At 38.9% G+C, this 17,794-nt stretch overlaps 1 pseudogene; it reads left to right on the top strand.

The window, feature by feature from the left end:
* Positions 1-1,125: 1,125 nt before the first annotated feature.
* Positions 1,126-17,794, top strand: part of LOC139709677 (L-fucose kinase-like) — a 41,614-nt pseudogene continuing 24,945 nt past the window's right edge.

Here is a 17,794-nt window from a genome sequence, read left to right as displayed (position 1 = left end):
GTGCGTCGACAGAGAGTTCTGTTGTGTGTGGGATGGGCCTAGTGTGTCCGCCGTTTAAAGTCTCCCTGAAGTGCCTGTGGGTTTGACCTGAATATGTGAACTGTAAGTTGTAGGGGCTTATAGGGCCTTGTTGGTTTACGATTCGGTAAAGTGCACAATTGCCTACGATTCAACAAATATTGCATGTGATTGGTCAGCAATGGAATATTTAACTGGGTCAGTAGTGGGACTGGTCGCCGTCTCTAGTTTTGTCGTTTTGGCTAGTCCCATATATAGGATTTTTTTATGGTAGTTCTGCAAAGTTGACGATCACAACAATACGCATCGTGCAAATCGTGTACGCATTAGAGAATAACGCAAAACTTTGTTTTATTTTCTAAAATTTTGTGATTTTTAAAGGGATTGTACAGTATTGGTGGAGATGAGAATTGGGCTTTTAACTTTTTGCGAGATACCAAGAAAACACTTAGGACCTAAATGAAGTACCGTTGGTACACTCAGAGTCAGTCAGAGCATACCAATTGTAATTAGACTCTAGATAGTAGAATTTCTACCATTTTAAGTGCAATTCAAAGTTTATTTGATGAAAATTGGGTTTGGAATGACTGAAACATCCAAAAACAAAGTAAAACAAAGCGGTCGTAATAAAATGTGGGTCCCACACTTTATCGGAATTGCTCTGTTTTGAATATCTCAGCCATTTCTCAACCAATTTTCATCAAAAAACATTGAATTCCTCATGGAATTACATGCTTTTTCATATTTCATAAGAGGTTTCTCATTATTTCACCGAAAAATGTGAGAAACCTGAAATTAGGTCTCAACCAAAACTATATATAAAAATCCCTTTAATGTGTAAGTATGTTTTTACTTCTGTTTTCTACTTGATGCTGCTACGCAGGCCTACCTGGAAGATCTCTATTAATAAACTAGACATCTATATAAGCCTAAATTTATAGGTTTCCAATCCAGTCAGTTGACAATCCATAGCACCCATACCAAGTCCACAAGGTTCAACCTCCCATGCCAAGGACCAAGGTTCGACCATCTGAATCTGCACAGTTAGTTTGAGTTTGGGAGGCATCAATAACTGCAGGGATCATTTGCGTGTGACAGTCAGCTGATATGGAGTGGACAGCCATTGTGGTAACATGTCGGGATAAGGCAAGTGCCCGAGCTGTACAAGAGGGTAAGGATCAATTTCCATTACTAGCAAGTATTAATATAATGTAGAATCTACAGTGTAGTTCTAAGCATTATGATGATTATTTATGTCTCTTATAGAGTCACAGATAAAATTGAATATATTGAAGGGTGATCTGTTAGTGTTAATCCTGTGCTTAGTTCGATATGATGCTAAGATACAGCTGAACTTTCATGAATAATGAAATCACCACAGATAAGTCACTGCATAAAAGCATTAATGTTTATGTCTTAGAATGTCTGTGGCAAAGAACTCACATGTGTGTGACGCAGTCACAAATCATGTCTGTTTGAAGGCAAAAAACTACACATCAGAAACCAGTGTTAATCATTCACGTTTGATCACTGATGAAATGCTGAGTTAGAGATCATTGTCAGATGCAAATCGCCGCTGGGGCGACAAGACCTCGTATCTACAAAATGTCAAATGTTCAGGAGAGCCAAAAAACATGGCAGCCAAAGCACTATAGCGAATGGGATAGCCTTTCCTTTGACATGCTGTGGTGGCTTCATTTTTGGAGTAAGACAGTTGGGATTTGGACAGGACATCACTTTACCCATTATTTGACTATTAATCAAAAAAAAAAGTCATTTTCACCAAAATTGTCACCCCAGCAGCGAAATGTTACCTGTAGGGTCACTGTCAGTAATGAGGTAAATTGAACTTGAAATCATAATCAAAATTTGGTCTCTCTGAGGCAAAGAAGAGATATGGTGATATGTCAGTTATATAATAGCTGCAAAAGGGCCAGCTTGTTCAAATGCAATTTTCTCAATTTGACTTGTGATATAAAATATTCAAAGTACAGCAGTGTGCAGTATCAAACATGGTGTGTATACATGTCAATAGAAATTAGAATATCAGGTTTGTGATCATTATTACTGATTCAGTTGCAAGACCAGCATGCCTTTGTTCTTCTCAGAGTATTGCATGTAGTAGTTTGTTGGCCTCTTTCATCATTTTGCTCAGAGCTTGACCTTCGCCAGAAAAAGGGTCACATCGGTGATAATACACTTCTCCTGACCGTGGAGGATCCCCTTTTCAGAGTGGGCAGTGGTGGTGCCACCCTCAACGCCCTCCTTGTCATAGCAGAGCACCTCAGTCAGCAGCAGGGATATTCAGTAAGTTTTCTTTGGTCTCCTACCAACAACTCATTCTTCATGCAGGCATGTACTATAAAAGAAACACCCCCCCCCCCTCTCAAAAAAAGAAGAAAAAGGAAATAAACAATTAAAGCAAAACGCTTTAAAAACTCTTAGTGGCTTACGTGTTTGCTCTCCAAGTGGACCAACTTGTTGTTATTCAGTGCCGACATTTCCAACTTTGATTTTTTTTTTTTTTTGCGGGGGGGGGGGGGGGGGGGAGGGGACGGGGAGGGGAGGGGTTGGTTCCTCTTGATTTTGTATCTGAAAGGATGGTTATGGCTGTTGTTATGTTACTCGAGATGTTTATGTGTTCTGTGAACCTGTGCCAATCGAGATACAAGTATATAGTCATACTAGACTGAAGGTAACTGGCCAACATCCAGTGATGTGCTATTGGAATAGGAGTTTGATGTTGTCAACTAGTGACTATTTTTTTTTTTGTCAGTGGGTTTTGTTGATTCCCATTTTCTTTTTGGTTATTGATCTATTTCATCATTCATTCATTCCTTTCAGATCAATGCTAGGGTTTTGAACAAAGCTGGCCCAAAGGATGCCAATACACTACCCATGGGCAAGGGTATTTCCATGTACATTAATGGGAGATACTTGTAGAAGTCTATGAATACCCCAAGAACAGGATGCTGCTAAATCATAAGTTTCTCACTAAAAGTGGAACCTTCGAAAGTAACGGGGAAAGCATGCTCGAAACCTACGACAGAAACTGTTCCACGAGAGCTAGACCTTTTTGCTCACTTGAGCTCTACAATGTATGTTTAGACAGTGCAGTTTTTCGATAAAAGGGCAAACATGGTGAATGTAGTAAACCCACAAAATCCTAATTTGCAGTCATAGATGGCAATTGTATTGACGTAGCCATCAGTTTTAAGAAGCATGCAGCTACCTTTCAAGTACTCTGTGTTGCTCTGTGTATCTGTGCATCTAGGTTGTCAACAGCGATGTTCTGGTTGATGCCAGGATTTTGATTCTCCACGTGGTAAGCAACTTCCTGAATTGCTGTGATGCAGTCCCAGCAGAAATAGTGGCAATTGTTAGAAAAGGAAGACTTAACAATGTACATGTTTTTAATATTTACAGTTACATTTTATACTCTTGAGTATGACTAGAAAATATTGCACTTATTGATGCAATCAATGTGTATCATGTCTTTTCAAGATGTGTAATGTGATCCTGTTGTTCAGTACAATATCAAATGATTATGACTATACAGAGATAGATAATATCGTAAAAAGGTTAGTTTTTGTGAATGTAATACATAATCAAGAATGTAGTCAACCTTAAATTATTTTACAGAACAAGAAGAAAATACATGACGATGTACTGATATACAGATTGAATCGGTCCTGTTTTAGGGCCACCATTCACTCCAGAAAGAATCTGGTGCATGGTGTACTGGAAATCACCAAAGTTAGGGAAAAATGTGTATGTTGACAAAAATTGATACCTAGAATTCAAATAAAGAGTAACACCCAAGTCCAAAAATTGTTATACCTATTTGTTACTGTCGCAAGTCTGAGGCATTATGTTGCAGGAGAGGGAAATACTATTTTTGAAGACAAAAAGAGAATGAAGAGAAATGTACTATTTGTGAACTCCCATTTTACCCGTACAGTGGTGCATGAAGTCATGCATTGTGTGCAAAGCAAACATTACTTGTTAATCTTTTATGTGCCCAGACACCTGCCTCATATGGCCAAGCTCTTTTCATCTGCAGTGAGCAATCCATCTAGCTGTAAGGTTAGCTAGCCAACTCGGGGTGTAGCAATATGCCTTAACCCATTGAGGACTGAGAATCCTGAGATACCTATATGATACATATTGACTTCTTTGAATTTCCTTCTCCCAGGGTCCAGCTTTCCCCTTTGACCCCTGTGGGCGGGGCTTCATCACTCTCCCCTGCAAGCACGTAAGCAGCCAGACGATGGGTTATGATGCACTGGTCAGCAACCTGGACTCCATCATCCACACCATTGCAGCCAAGGTCAGCTCCATTTTTTTTTGTATCCAAAGTATGAAAAGAGATCCTTCAGAATGAGTCTTCTTTTATAGACCTGTTTGAATTCGGCGCTGTTTTTTTCTCTATTAAATGTTGATTTCTATTTTAACCATAACTTGGGGGGGGGGGGGGGCTCGAATATTGAAGAGTTGATTTATGCACTGACGTTGTAGCAATGTAGTTCTGTGAGCAGAGCATACACTATTTCAATGTGAAAGCTGTGGGGAAAAAAAAAAACTTTCTTTTTTTAGGATGGCCCTTGCATTTAAAGTGAGAATTTAATGTAAATTTGTACCTGTCCACTCATCATTTCTTATTCTAGAGGTCATAGAGATTGAAATAATGTGTGATATATAGATACTCTGCAGATGTGGTGGTTATGTTGACACTATTTAGTTCCTGTTATAGGCCTGCATGGTATGTCTAATTTGTATGATTAATAGTGCACTGTTAGTGTGCTGCCCTATGTGTCTGGCAACAATATGTCTGTACCCATTTTGTCTGTTATGTGTATTGTGTGCTGTGTTCCGATATGCACATCCATATCATACCAGCAGGAATTTGCAACAGACATTGCCAAAAGCATTGTGGGAAAAGAGAAAATAATGCAAACCTAGTTGTACCAACACAACCTTACTTGAATGAATTGCTGTGCATAATTCAGAATTGCACGGATGGTGCCATTTTATATTATACATGTAAACTAGTATCAGAAGGCTCTGCAATGTTACAAAAACAGCAAGAGTGTTTTGAGTGAGTGATTCTGCTAATTCCAATATTCTTCATTGTTGTGAAGATCAAAATCAAAATCAAATGAGCAGATTAGATCCCAGATCGTGTATGTTTGGAAAATATGTATATTTAGGTACACAAAGCCAAATATAATCATTTAACACACAGTGAAAGAAATTTGGGTCACAAGATCAGTTTCTTTATCCCATTCATTTCATTTAGATCCCTCCTTGTGATTGTGCTGAAATGTAAATTGTTCTGTCTGGAATTTTTTTTTTTTTTTTTTTTTTGGATCATTGTTAACAAACTACTCACACTGTTTGCATGTCTATTCAATTAGACCATACTTGATTTTGTGTGTCGACCAACCCCACTGTCATTAATGTATGTGTGTCTTTCACATTGGATTTATACTACCCTGACCTCACCATCAGCGGCTCTGGTATGTTTTGAGTGTGTGTTTGTGTGAGGCTGGTTCTGATTGTTGTGTTTGTTTGTTTCTTTGGGTGGGGGTTTTTGTTGTCTGTCATTTTTTTTTTTGGGGGGGGGGGGGGGGGCGGAAACAGCTAAAATTGTTGCGGGGGCTGCACTCCTAGTTTTGCAGCTCCTACTGACTGTACATTTTGTTTACTGGCTGGCGCAGATATTGTACAACCACAGCCAGTAAAGGAAGACTACCGTACGTAATCCACTGAAAAGCACTATTGATTTCACCCTGTTTATTGCTTCGGGGGCCTAAAGTGTCATTGGATGAACTATATACATGCCAACATTTTGATTTGAAAAAAAAAACAAAACACTAGAATCCAGGCAAGGGAGCGAAGCAATCCGGCTGGGGAAGGTTGTGGGGGGTTGTGCAGTTGTTTTGTATGTTATAAACTCATGCTTCAAACAATTTTGCTTGGGAAAAGCAGGCAGTTTTTAAAAGAAAGCTAACATTTTGGCAGAATGATTGTCATTTGTGATCTCAATATTTCACTTTTCTGCAGCTTATTCCAGAGCAAAAAAGGGATGGTAATGGTAGAGAATAGGTATATCTTGCCATTAGGTAAGGTCTTATTCGTGTGCGAAAATGTGTGAATCAGCAATCACCCATCTTTTGACACAAAATTTGTCATGTTCTCAGGTTTTGCTGCTCCTCATCATCTGTATTTATTCAAAGACATTTTCTTCTGAGAAAGGCACATCAGCGAAACGAGACTGAAATGAGAGAAACGATTCTTTTTTCAGTGACGATAACATGATCAAGGAATCATTATTGTCCAGACACCTGAATGTACTCATTAAGATGCACATAATCATGTATCGTCGACGATGATTACGTCAAAGAAAGACTGCGAAAGACTGTGAACAGTCCATGTATATATTAGGTCCATGGTTCAACCTACATTTGTCACTGCAGAGACTTTCAATGTGGATATCATAACATGCAAAGGGGTAGAAAGTACCCAACCATCATCATGATCAATATATACATAATAAAATGTAAATTGTTCTGTCTGGAATTTTTTTTTTTTAAAATCATTGTTAACAAACTGTACTCACACTGTTTGCATGTCTATTCAATTAGACCATACTTGATTTTGTGTGTCGACAAACCCCACTGTTAAATGTTTGGGTGTCTTTCACATTGGATTTATACTACCCTGACCTCACCATCAGCGGCTCTGGTATGTTTTGAGTGTGTGTTTGTGTGAGGGCTGGTTCTGATTGTTGTGTTTGTTTGTTTCTTTGGGTGGGGGTTTTTGTTGTCTGTCATTTTTTTTTTTATACCCCCCGCCAAACGAAGTTTGAAGGGGGTATATAGGAATCAGCGGACGGTCGGGCGGTCGGGCGGTCGGGCGGTCGGTCGGGCGGTCGGGCAGTCGGGCGGTCGGTCCGTTGCAAATCTTGCGTTGCGAACTACTTCCTCAGTTTTCAACCGATTCCCATAAAACTTGGCACAGATGTGTGCCTTGGGTTGTAGATGTGCAAGACGTATTTTTTGACAGTACCCAAAAGTACGTTGCCATGGTAACGGCATATTATGGGCAAAAATGGGTACAAATCTTGCGTCGCGAACTCCTCCCACAGTTTTTGATCAATTTTTATGAAATTAGGTACAGATGTTCATCTGAATATGTTAATGTGCAAGACACATATTTCCGCAGTGGCAAAAAGTGCGTTGCCATGGTAACGGCATGTTATTGGTAAAATATAGGGCAAAATGCTTCATGGCAAAACTGCTTCATCAGTGTTCTTCCAATTCTCATGGAATTCATATTGAATGTTTGTCTTAGGATATAGGTCAGCATGACACATTTCTTGACAGTGACAAAAAGTATGTTGCCATGGTAACAGCTCACATATTATGAGCCAAAATGATGGAAAATTTTGTGTTGCAAACTACTTCCTCAGTTTTTGCCCAATTTCCATGAAACTTGGTACAGATGTGTGCCTTTGGTTGTAGATGTGCAAGACGTATTTTTCGACAGTACCCGAAAGTATGTTGCCATGGTAACGGCATATTAATGGCAGAAGATCAAGGAAAGATCTTGCGGATTTAACTACTTCCTCAGTTTTTTTGACCAAAGCTTATGAAATGTTGTTTTGACCAAAGCTTATGAAATGTTGTTTGGCGGGGGGTATAAACAGTCGCTGTAGCGACATTTCTAGTTTTTTTTTTTTTTTTGGGGGGGGGGGGGGGGCGGAAACAGCTAAAATTGTTGCGGGGGCTGCACTCCTAGTTTTGCAGCTCCTACTGACTGTACATTTTGTTTACTGGCTGGCGCAGATATTGTACAACCACAGCCAGTAAAGGAAGACTACCATACGTAATCCACTGAAAAAGCACTATTGATTTCACCCTGTTTATTGCTTCGGGGGCCTAAAGTGTCATTGGATGAACTATATACATGCCAACATTTTGATTTGAAAAAAAAAACAAAAACACTAGAATCCAGGCAAGGGAGCGAAGCAATATGGCTGGGGAAGGTTGTGGGGGGTTGTGCAGTTGTTTTGTATGTTATAAACTCATGCTTCAAACAATTTTGCTGGGGAAAAGCAGGCAGTTTTTTAAAAGAAAGCTAACATTTTGGCAGAATGATTGTCATTTGTGATCTCAATATTTCACTTTTCTGCAGCTCATTCCAGAGCAAAAAGGGATGGGAATGGTAGAGAATAGGTATATCTTGCCATTAGGCAAGGTCTTATTCGTGTGCGAAAATGTGTGAACCAGCCATCACCCATCTTTTGACACAAAATTTGTTATGTTCTCAGGTTTTGCTGCTCCTCATCATCTGTATTTATTCAAAGACATTTTCTTCTGAGAAAGGCACATCAGCGAAACGAGACTGAAATGAAAGAAACGATTCTTTTTTCAGTGACGATACATGATCAAGGAATCATTATTGTCCAGACACCTGAATGTACTCATTAAGATGCACATAATCATGTGTCGTCGACGATGATTACATCAAAGAAAGACTGCTGTGAACAGTCCATGTATATTAGGTCCATGGTTCAACCTACATTTGTCACTGCCAGAGACTTTCAATGTGGATATCATAACATGCAAAGGGGTAGAAAGTACCCAACCATCATCACGGTCAATATGTACATAATATCATTCCATGGTGCTGTTTTGGCTTTGCTCTGTGAGAAGATGACCAGAGGTCATCTTATGAAAAACTCTGATTAAGCCACACTTCATATCCTCAGTACATGGTATACACGCTCTAGCGCTTTAGCCTTTATGCGATATGATAGGGGATGCAAGCACAGCCAACTCAGGCCAGTTTGGAGCCACAAAGCTGCTGTGGCCATACTATATATACAGAGACTCCAACCCCAAGCACATTCTGATCGGGAGATTCTCCTGCCTGAAACCCCTAGCAAACGGGAGACTCCAATTTGGTGTGTGCGAAGCGCACATCACGAGCGCAAAGCGCAAAGTTCCTTGCGGCCAGGTTCCAGGGTCCGCTTTAGGGCCCTGGAAGCTCTAGGGTTCTAGATGCTCTCTCTTGCTATCTAAGGCTTATTTTTTCCACATACAATGATATTAAAGTAAGAAATCATTTCAAGCGGGAGACACAGAGCCAGGGTGGGAGAAATTAAATCTCAAGCGGGAGAACGGGAGATTTTGCCAAAATAGGCTTTCGGCGGGAGATCTCCGGTCGAAACGGGAGAGTTGGAGTCTCTGTATATACACTAGCTTGCTTTAACTTTACTTACTTTGCTTATGAATAATCCAACCATGATGTAGGGCAATGCACCCTTTTGCACCTGTGAGCAAGAGTTGGTAGTTTTAGTTGCACGAGGTGTTCGCTATATATACTACATGTTTCTAAATCCTGGAAGCATTTCTCTGTTCACCTACATTGTAGCTTAAAATGCCGACCATGTTGCCTAACCGTATTCCAACATGAGTTGGTCCAACAAAAGCAGCATTGTAATGTATCTGCATCAAGATCCACAAAAGTCCTTACACTTCCTAGAACACTACTAGCTTTCAGGGTTGCTCGGTAAACTTGATCTTAAAAATACAATTCTGAAACTACTAATCGACTCCAAGGTATTTTTCAACGTGAACCTCCTTGAGAGCTACTGTGCATAGTTCTCTTTTCATGATATGATACTCAATAGTATGCATTTCTGTACTTTGTTTCCCGACCTTGAACACAGTACACTTCTTCACAGGATGAAAATGAAGCTGCCACTGTACAGCCCATTCCTTCAGTTTCAAGAAATCGCTTTGATATGCACAACAGAATCTCTTGTCTCAGAGCAAACATATAATTTTGTGTCATCAGCAAATATAACAAGAACATTTGACTAAACTACATTTAGGAGATTTTTGACAAAGATTTTTTAGAAATCGTTCACAAGAATATCAATGTGTGGCTCAGTCTGTAGATTCATGTGTATTTCATCTCAATTTACTCAGTCATTTGATTGGGTAACAGATTAGCCAAAAAACAAGATAAAGAAAACAACAACTGAAATCTCTCAAAAGACATAGTCTACCGCCAAAAGCAGTAGAGTTGGCAAGCATGCAACTAGCTACGCGATTTGTGGAGAATTCTGAAATCAGATGCTTTCAAATCACTCGGAAAGTTAGGGCAAGACTGTCATGGACTGTAGAGTTGACATAAGTTACATTCAGACGACAAGTCTTAACCTCGAGGTTAGGAAACCTCAAGGTTAAGCTTTTAGTTACGGACCGTGTAGACGCACTCGTAGTTAGCTAACCTCGAGGTTAGCTCGACGTTGAGAGCCACGAGATATCTTGGGGTTAGCGCTCTTACCACGGCCCGCGGGGAGTCCCAACTCATAGTTGAGCACCGTGTAGACACAGAAATCAACGCACTCAAAGGGGCAGTCGTGTGGACGCACATTGAAGTAAGGGGGCAAAAGCTTAACCTCGAGGTTAGGGCTTGTCGTCTGAACTTAACCATAGTCTGCTTGTACCTCAGGTTGGCATCAGCCAGCAGTCATCCTCAAACATAGATAGATGCTGGTCTGATGTCATGGGGGTTGGGGATAACATGCAGGTATTAGCCTGTGCAATATATGCAGGCTGTATTTGGCATGGTGCCAGCAGATTGCTTGATGACATTCGTTGGGGAGGGGTCATAGATTTTCTCTTAATTGTTCACAGAATGGAATATGGGTTTGTGATTTCTTTTCTTTTTTTTTCTTTGAAGATACAATATTCATGTTTTTCTGTGTTGTTGTGTTCTGTTGATGCATCAATTTCTTTGATTGATGTTGACCAATGTGAATGCTTGTGGTAATCAAAGCCATACACACTTATCCAAATCTTTGGTTGATTAGTTACCACTATCAAAGATGTGTGTAATAATAATCTAAGAATATACAGTTTTAAGTGTTTGGAAGAAGTACAAAGTTTATGAATTGTGCCTTTTAATACCCATGAAGCCCTCCAGTTTCCCCCAAAAATCGTTTGGATTTGGGTCATTAGAAGAATGGTGAAAATTCAGAACTACGAGGCCAATGGCATTATGATTAGACACCAGATATAACTTGATATGTGAATGTTACAGTTTTATTTATCCAAAGGGAATGTATAAACGTTGTAGCTTTTTTCATGGGCTGACTTCATTTCAAGCTGTATTCATAGTTGAATTTGAAGTGTATACATCCATGGGGTGATTTCAAATTATTGCCTATCTTTTATAGCAGTTGTTCGACTGACAGGTTTTTATTGCCAAAATAGCAGTGTTTCTTTAGATCTGCTAATATCCTCAAAGAGACAAAGCATTGTCTAGATTTGGGACAGAATACGAGAGGGATTGTGGTCTGTGGACAAGGTCACATTCTTTGCTGTCACTATTTGCACAAAAAAAAAAGAAGAAAAAACGTTCAGGAAGTACAGTTTTTGTTTTTATCACGCCATGTCTGTTGAATGATTAAGTGTTTCCTTGACTAGATATTATAAGTATGTGGTAAGCATACACACCTGCCCCCCCCCCCCCGACACACATACAAATTAGATAATAGAAAGAAAGATATTAATATTAAGACAGTGCTAGTATTGAAATGCAGTGGCAATAGTGCAGTTCATGTGATTTGAAATGTTGTGACATCATAATCATCTTCCCCCCCCCCCCCCACTTTTCCCAATCAGCTGAGCAGGGACAGCCCAGCTGGTGTTTGGGTTTCCAGTACAGATATGTTACTGACCGTCCCTGGAATGCCTCCAAAGGTGGACTGGTCAGCCAGCCAGGACAGCGCCTTCATCTTCTCTGTCCCAGCCGATGACCGCTATGCCAAAAACCATGGAATCTTGAAAATTGATGCAGAGGTATGATCAATTTTTTAAAATCCTGTTCCATATAGTGTAGACTGTTAGAAATTTATCCATTTAAAAAAAAAAGAAAAAAAAAGTAATTGCCCAGAAAGAGCAAAAATCCAAATGTTTATGTTTCACTATGTTACTTTTAGTCTGTCAGTAGATTGAATGTAATTTTGGTTATCTGTACTCTAGCCACCTAGACTGTTTCATATATCAGAGCTTTATCAGGGTCCAAGGGAATGTGTGTCATTACAGATATTTGTCCGAGGATTTCATCAGAATTTGCAATGATGTCCTCACTTTGCTTATAACTTCTTTGTTCTCAACTAAACCAGGGTTATGTGGATGACATATTCTACAAGCCAGGGCCAACTAACATGAAGCAGAGTTCCTTACCAGATGGCAGCATCCCACTGATTAGTGGAGTCATATTTTTCCCTGTCAGGTAAAGCTGATAATGAAGAAAAAAAAGTTACCACCTTTAAAAGGGATGATGTAGCATTGGTTGAGGTGAGAATACAGCTTGTAATTTTTTGTGAGATAATTAGAAAGCACTTTATGAAATTTTAAAAAGCACACAATTCTAAGAAAAATTCAAAGTTTATTTGATGAAAATCAGTGCTGAGATATCAAAAAACAAAGGGATCCTAATGAGAGGTGGGTCCCACCTTTTATTAGGATCGCTTTGTTTTTGGATATCTCAGCCATTTTTAAACCATTTTTCATCGAACAAACTTTCAATTCCTTTTTAGAATTATATAGGATCCTCTTTCATATTTCATAAGAGGTTTCTCATTATCTCGAAAAAATCGTAAAAAAAAAATGTTTGAAACCTGAAACTCCATCTCAACCGAAACTGCACCATCCTTTTAACCTGTTGAAGACTTGTGTATGGAGTGGTACCAGGGCAGGTGTCTATGGGAAACATGCGTTATAGCAAAATCATATCGTCGTTGGTGGGTTTAATGTGCTTTATTCTCCAATTGGTACAGATGCTGGAGGTGCTTGCTCGGTCAGTTGGCAGAGATACTAGGAAACTAATCATCAATGAAAAGAGATTAAGAGATTACCTAATCCCCCTAATTCCTATTGTGTAATCACCATGATCTCCCTGTTGGGTTGCGGCACATTACTACATCTGTGTGGGCTTGCTAACTTTACAACTACCATGGTGCCTGGGCATACCAAAAGTCAAGTTCGCATGGATTTCAGAATGCTGATGAAAATGCTTGGCCTGTTAAAGGTCCTGTTTACCTTTGGGAGCAGTGATTTAAAAAAATGTTCAAGATATCACATTTGATGCATATGTGTAGGTCTGTTGTATCGCAAAACATCTAACCTTATGAAAGATTTTCACAATAAAGCATAAAATGAAGGAGATATCAGTATTTTTCCCAATAAACCATAACTTTTGATGGTTTAGTCTAGAGACAATTTTATTATAACTATTGTTCACATTTTGTATATTTAACAATACTTTTGATTATACTGATTCAATTTTATTACAGTGGTTGTTTCTATCCCTAACTCACATTTTAGAACTGTTTTATAGCACTAATGCTGGGTTTCTGTTTCATGTGCAAATGGTAAATTATGCCTTTAAGTGCCAGGGCATACATAAAGGGAAGGAGTCTAACACCTTTTCATATTATGCATTAGGTTCAGTTTCTTTGACATCTTATTCTAAAGGAGGAGGCTCCCATGACAGCAATCAAAAATTTATGCTGTCTCTTCTGATGCTTGCGTTAGGTCAATTTGTGATTTAGGTCATGTGCACATTGGCACATATATATGATGTATTTTTTTTTTCCTCCATGTTTGTTAATTTGCAGATCAGCAGTTGCAATCTGAACAAATTCAATTTGTAGAGAGAGACAAATGGAAGAAACTTACACCTGAACCTTCACCCCTCTTTATAATATCTTTCTTTCATTTATAACTTGGATATTATTCCTCTTAAAAGCTACTGATGTTAAATCATATGAGATGCCAAAGTGCATTAATTTTGGACACAATTGCTGGTGTGGGTATGCTGATACTTACCTCATCATTTATGCAATATAAGCATTTTGATGCACACATCGACAGCCATATGTGGCCTGCCACAACAAAAGGATCCAAAAGTTGCCGACGGCTGAGCCGAGAAAATCAAGTTCAAAGTCAAATCATCAAATTGGTCAAAACCATCAAAGTTCTGTTGTTGGCCTTGTAGTTGTAGTTTAATGTTTCGTCTATCATCTGCCAAAATTTCGTACTTGAATGATAAATGGAAAGGCAAGAAATTAGCATTTTCTGGGCCATGATTTCTTGGCTTTCAACAGAACAGAAACATGCCAACGAGGGAGTTATCTAATTAGTCAGTGCGTGGCATCCTGGTTACTGATTGTTTGTGTGTAAACCGCTGGTGCTATTAAAGCTTGAATGAACATCGCGGAGGTTGCTGTGTGCAGACCTTCTATTGTAAAGAGGTAAAAACTGCCTTTACCTCTCCTTGATCATGATTTCATCACAAAGAAAACTTTAAAGGCGATTTCCTCTAAATGTTGATTTCCTAGACCACTCAGCATGGTCTCATAATATCATCAATATCTCCTCAACTGATTACTTTACGAGTCATGTTATATATGAAATCAAAGCAGATGAGTAAGGGAATGATTTTCAGTCATTTTCAGAAAATCGACCTCCCTTGACTTTCGGATCCATTTGTTCCAGTGGGTCACATATACCTATGCATCAAAATGCTTATCTCATCAATGATCAACTGATAATATCTGATAATATCAGGTGATCGCTGGAAGAGCGTGGCAGTAGTTCACAAATCTGTCAGAGCGCATGCCCTTTGGCTTCTTGTGTGAGGAAACGCTTCGGTCTAAAATTTTGACGCTTTGCAGGGTGGCGGAGAAGTTGCTTGTGTGTCACATGTGCCCGCCTTTGGATGCCTGCACCTACATGGGGCTCGACAGCGGGGTCAAGCCAATGCAGGTCAGAGTACAGACCAGTGTGTCGTTCCATGTATATGTATCGATTAATAATTTAACAGTACCATGTGATGGTCTGCTTTCCTCATTCCTGCTCAAAATCAATGTTAGTTTTAGGCCATCCATTTCTGACATACCGTATGTCCCAAAAAAAATTACAATGGTACTCTCCGAAATGATAACTTTTAAAATTGTTAATCAATCCAAATACAATTTCAGGGTATAGAAATATAACTCATTGCCCACATCTTACAGAAAACCCCATTCGATTTGCTTCAGTGGTCAAAGAGAATTGAGGAATTTTGTAGAGCATGTCAAAAATCTCTTCCCTCCAAGTTCTGTCTATTGTGTTTACACATTGATATGTAGTTCCAAGAGCATCCAAGTGCTAAACTTGGAAGAATCAGACTCATGACATGCTTTACAACAATCCACATTTCTCTGTAACTGCTTATAAAACCAAATTGAATGGGGTTTCCTCGCAAAATAGAGCTAAGGATGTTATATTATTATAAGAATCTGAAGTAGAATTTGGACAGTTTAATCATATTGGGTGTTATTAATGCAAAAAACCCATTGTATTTTTTTTTTGGATATACTGTACTGTTATTAATGATGTAATTATGCCCATTAAAGGTGTTAACATAGTCAATGAAAACACTTTATTCTCTTTAGAAGGTAGTGACAATTCTATCTTTGTCAGTGAAATTAATCTCAAGTTACATTAAGAAGTCAAAATGTTTGGAAAGCTTGGGAAAACAAACTTGTATTGCACTGTCTTGTTTTTTGTCTGGTCCAAATATTGATACACCTCATGCCATGAAATTGAAATGAGATTCCTAATGTAAGACAAGCAGTGGTATCATCTCCCATTTAATAGATAAATGATGTGAATTTTTCACACTAGTTTTAATGTTGCACGGATGTGCAATTAATTTTCAAACCACGAAAATTTCCACTTTCAAAAAAGTGTGTGTAGATTCGGTTATTTTACTTGTTGTTTCTCATTGTATATCTCTGTGTCTTTACCTCTTTATTTCTATCTCTCTCTCTGTCTCTCCCAGTCTGTGTTTCTGATACTCCTTCTCTCCCAAATGATCCTCTAGTTTGCATGCATGTTCCCTGTTCTAGCTTTATTTATGTCTAATTGTCTTTTTCTCTATGTCTGTCAATGTCTATTTCCGTTCTGTTAACAATCTCTCTTGACTTGACTTCCTCTTCGTCCGTGTGTCCTGATTTCTCTCATCGCCAGCTGTCCCTCTTCTTTGACTTCATCCTCCCGATGACTGCCAGCGGCGAGGAGGAGGAGTTCATCTCGGGGGAACGTTGCAAGGCATATGACAACGCCATCGGCCTCCCCGTCTCTGAGACAGAGCAGCGGACAAAGAGGATCGCCAGGAGTGTCCTCTGGCAGCACTTCCGGGGCATCAAACTCAAAGCAGGTGATGAAAGGGGGCTGCCCACAAAATCAGTGGCTTCAATATATAGTCGGTCATTGAGGAAGTTTATTGTGGCGCTATTTTGTTCATTTTGTTGATTTGTCTTAGTAAACAGGCAAGGTTGGACAGCCACACCCAGTCATTTGTTTCTAATAGTGAAGTGTTATTGTAGTGTTATCGTAATTCTTAGTTCAAATCCTCTCAAGTCTCTTCCCTGAACTTGCATCTGGATATAATTATCATATATATATAAATGTATATATAGCAAAAATTCTGAGCAAAGAAATTTATTTATTATTACAATTGTTTCTAGTCAGTTTTCCCATCCTTGTTTCTAAATATATATATATATATATATATATACATATATACATACATACATATATATATATATATATATATATATATATATATATATATATATATATACTAGCAGCACCCGTGGAAATCCACGGGTCTGAGGGGTTTTATTTTTTTTCTCATAATACGATTTTGCACATTTTTATTGAAGAAATAAAAAGAAAAGTCTTCTCATTCTTTCGTTAATTGTGCTGTCTTCTAAATGACCACCCTTCCCAGAAATTTAATACATGTAATTTATTTTTGTAGTATGTGCCCGGCGATCCGGTCCATTGGTAGGGATCATTCCTGCCACTACTTGCTTTTATTATAGAACTTGAGTTTCGAGGGGTTATTTGCACCCGTTGAAGTCCAACAGTTGTCTTGTTGCCCCTCACCCCCCCCCCCCCCCCCCTCACGCACACACACATTTCCACCTCCGCAGGGCAAAAAAAAAAAACATTCGGGGAAAATTACCAAAAACGCTAATGAGATTCCCCGAAAGTTCTGCCCACAGATTGTTCCCGTCGAAACGGGAAGATATTAACACTATGACTTTGATTACCCCCTGCTCTTGCATCCACGCAGGCACCCGCAGGCATCCACGGCTGGTCTCAAGGCCTCGGGGTTTTTTTTTTTCATATTTCTTTTCCCCACATTATGAGAGAAAAATGAAATATTTTCGTCTTCATTTGCTCCCTCCTTTTTGTTTTTAATCACCAAAACTCATAGAACCATCATCTACTTCAGACTAATTAATATTAGGCCTACAATTATTGCTCCTATTATTGTTATTATTATTATTATTATTATTATTATTATCATTATTATTATTATTATTGTTATTATTATTATTATTATTATTATTATTATCATTGTTGTTATTTGGGGAGGGGGAGATCATAGTCATCAGGTTTAATAGGCACCCGTGGGAGTAGGGTCTCACGACCTCGTATTTTTTTTTCGTTAATATTTTTCCCATGTTATGGAAGAAAGAAGAATGAATGTTCGTCTTCATTTGCTCCCTCTTTTTTTTTTTCACCAAGACTTGGTTTGATAGACCATAGAACCACACATTCTATTTCCACTTGTAATTTTAAAAATAGGCGGTCGGCAAAGCGAGGTTTTCCCCTACGTCCGCTCATCT

Source organism: Diadema antillarum, unplaced genomic scaffold (genome assembly GCF_040938485.1).
Source record: "Diadema antillarum isolate AM-2024a unplaced genomic scaffold, OU_Dant_1.0 seq00001459_RagTag, whole genome shotgun sequence".
In the NCBI taxonomy this organism is placed as follows: Eukaryota; Metazoa; Echinodermata; class Echinoidea; order Diadematoida; family Diadematidae; genus Diadema; species Diadema antillarum.
This window is presented reverse-complemented; position numbering and strand designations above follow the sequence as displayed.